Genomic DNA, 3,156 nt, shown 5'->3' with positions numbered 1-3,156 from the left:
TCCCCAGAGCCAGTCTCTGTCCCCTTCCTCTGTCCCCCGGCACCAGCAAGCACTCAGGACCTCCTCCCTAGGTGCTGTCTTCTCCCAGTCTCCAGAACCCTCCTGTTCCTCATTGTGTCGATCCTGAGCAGGGGCAGGTGTTCAACTGAAGAATCAGCTGACAAAGAAACTCACCCCAGATCCGAGGAACCAGACTTTGCTTTGGGAGCAGGCTCTGCTGTGGCATACATGCAGGTGCTCCTGTATGCTTCCATCCAGCAGGTGGCTCCTCGGTCTCTCCTGGGATGGTTGGCGCCAGGTGCATCTCTGCCCGGGTCCTTTCCGGGCACTGCCTGTTCTGCACCTGAGCACAAAGTCACCTTTCTGTCTCTCTGTCTCTCTCTGTCTTTCTGGCGAACGCACGCGCCCTATAACAAAAACCTCTCAAAAAAAAATGCTGGGAGTGTGTACACGTGTGCGTGCATGTGCGCGTGCTCCAAATCCTGGTGGGGTGGAGGAGTAAAAGGAAAGGACTGTGGTGTGAGCACATCCCATTAAGTTGATCTCTCTCTTCCCTCTCTTTCTCTCTCTGCTCAGTGCACACACCCTCTGGCTACAAGGGAAAAAAGCGGGGAGAAGCTGCACTTTCTCAGGCCCCCAGCCCCAGAATCTGCTGCTTGCCCTCTCTGCCCCCAGAGAGAAAAAGCTCTTTTCCCTCTGCAATGTGACATCGCAACCTTGGGGTTGAAGTCTCTGTACGATGTCTGCCATTATGCTAACTGCTGGTCCCAGGGTTGAAGCCTCTGTACACCATGTCTGCCTCTGGCCTCCAGAGTAACCAGGAGCTGGTGTCCCAGGAATTCCCTGCCTCTGAGCCTTGCCAGGCCATCAGGGAGCCAGACCAGCTGTGGATGGGAGCTGAGGGGCCCAGCAGATGTGCAGCCCATTCATACCTCCCTGCCTCTCCTGGGCAAATTAAGGCAAAGTTCATGACAGCAGGGTGACACCCTTTGTGAGAGACACGAGCCAAATTCAGTCCAGATCACTGTTGTTTTTTTGTGGGCTTTGGATGAAACCAACCCTGACACTGTTCACTTTCTCCTGCAAAGTACAGATGTACACAGCAATGTCTTAAAGCCCTATTGTATCAGTTAGCACCTACTGTGTAACAAACTGCCCCCAAACTCAAATAGCTGATCATGACCCAAATAATATGGAAGGCTTTTATATGTCAACCAGAGCACCCTGTTCCCGCAGCGGTCCTTTGGAGCAAGAGTGATTTGAGATTCAGAGAATTTAAGTAATTTTTCTTTGAAATACACAGACACCCACACTTTGAAAGTGGGATGCAAACCCTCCTGCCTATGTGTCTTGAAATACTGCCTGGCTGGGCAAGGGGTCGGCACCTGAGCAGACGGGGGAGTGCAAAATGTGGTGTGTGGTGCCATTTGGACCAATGGCAGCACCCTGAGTGGGAGTACAGCCACAGTGCACTAGAGGGGCCCCTAAGCAAGGTCTACATTCTGTGCATGGGGGAGTGCAAAATGTGGTGTGTGGTGCCATTTGGACCAATGGCAGCACCCTGAGTGGGAGTACAGCCATGGTGCACTAGAGGGGTCCCTCTGTGCATTTATTCCAGGGCCGCTGGGTGCTGCCCTGTGGCTGGGGATCGGAAGGGCTAGGCAGAGGGAGGTGACACTCAAGCATGTCAGTGTGGCTCCAAGATGGATGGTTGGCTGTCACAAAACCTCCCCCAGCTCTAAGCACACAGGCTCCTTCCCCCACTCTGTGTCTGCAGAACAATGCGAGGACCTAGGAGGCCATCCTACTCCCTCCCTCTGACCATGGTCACCCTCGTGTTTCCTTTTAGGACAACTCCAAAGGTTTTACCTCCCTGATTCTGAAGCCAATGGTCATCCTGTTCTCATTAGGATGCCATGACACTGTTCACTTTCTCCCACAAAGTACAGTTGTACATAGCAATGTCTTAAAGCCCTGTTGTATCAGTTAGCACCTGCTGTGTAACAAACTGCCCCCAAACTCAAACAGCACCCCTGTAGCATTACACCCCATGTCTGAGGGTCAGATGGGCATCAGCCAATATTGGCTAAGCTTGTTTCTGCTTCTCCAGAGCCAGGGGGCTCTGCTCCAGACTAGCATGGCTAAGACCCCCTGCACACCTACATTCTGGGCCTCCACTATGCTGTGATTGTCACTCAGCTCAGCCCACAGTCAGGAGTCAGGGCAGTTGCTGTGCCCAGGGCAGGAGGGTCCACCAAAGTCACTGGGCAGAGGGCAGGGACACAGAACAGAGTGCAGAAACAGTCCAGTACTATGACCCACCAGTACCGTCTCTCCAGGGACAGAGACAGCAGCAACGTCCTGCACCCCGTGCTTCAGTTCACATGGGCTCTCAGTCCTGCTGGGAAGCTGGGTTTCTTGTTCTAGCTCATTCTGGTCTGATTTGCTTGGTTTTGGGGGGGTTTTTGTTGTTGTTGTTGTTTTGCTATTTTATAGATGAGGTAGCTGAAACCCAGAGAGACAGGTGGCCCAACCAAGGCCTGTGGCAGGAGGCGACAGCCCAGTCAGGGGCAGACTCCAAGAGCAAGCTGCTGTGCTCTGGCGACTCCACTCCAGACCTCAGGGCCCCCAGGCAGTTCCCCTCAGGGCCCCCAGTGCCCGCTGCTGCCTGAGTGCCGGGTTATGTCATCTATGAAGTGCTGCTGACCCTTTGACAACAGTCAAACTTGTCTGTGTTTTTACCCTGAAGTCCAAAAATTAGAGCAATTTGTCTAATTGTCTCCTGTGAACTTTCTCCTCCAAGTGGGTCTGCAGCGCCCAGTACGCCCGGGGAAAGGGTTTGGTCTTTCCTTCCCAGCGCCCAGCCCGCCTGGCCCCACGTCTTCCAGCAGAGCAAAGAGGAAGTCGGGGAAGAGAAAGACCAAAGCAGAGAGTAGGGGTGGGGCAGCTTGGTGGAGATGGTGGTGACTTGGTAAAACAGTTCTGCATGGTGCCACGTGGGCATCTCTAGGCTTCCTCGGGGCCACCCCCAGTCAGACCTCAAGGGGCTCACAACCAGCTCCTGGTTCTCAGAGGCCACCCCTTCCAACACCAACAATCCCCCAGCCTTCCCCAGACTGCTCCCTGGGACACTTCCAGTGTGATAGCATGGGGCAC

This window comes from Tupaia chinensis, unplaced genomic scaffold (genome assembly GCF_000334495.1).
Source record: "Tupaia chinensis unplaced genomic scaffold, TupChi_1.0 Scaffold142716_1, whole genome shotgun sequence".
Classification (NCBI taxonomy): Eukaryota; Metazoa; Chordata; class Mammalia; order Scandentia; family Tupaiidae; genus Tupaia; species Tupaia belangeri.
The sequence above is the reverse complement of the archived record's forward strand: the minus strand, read 5'-3'. Positions refer to the sequence as shown.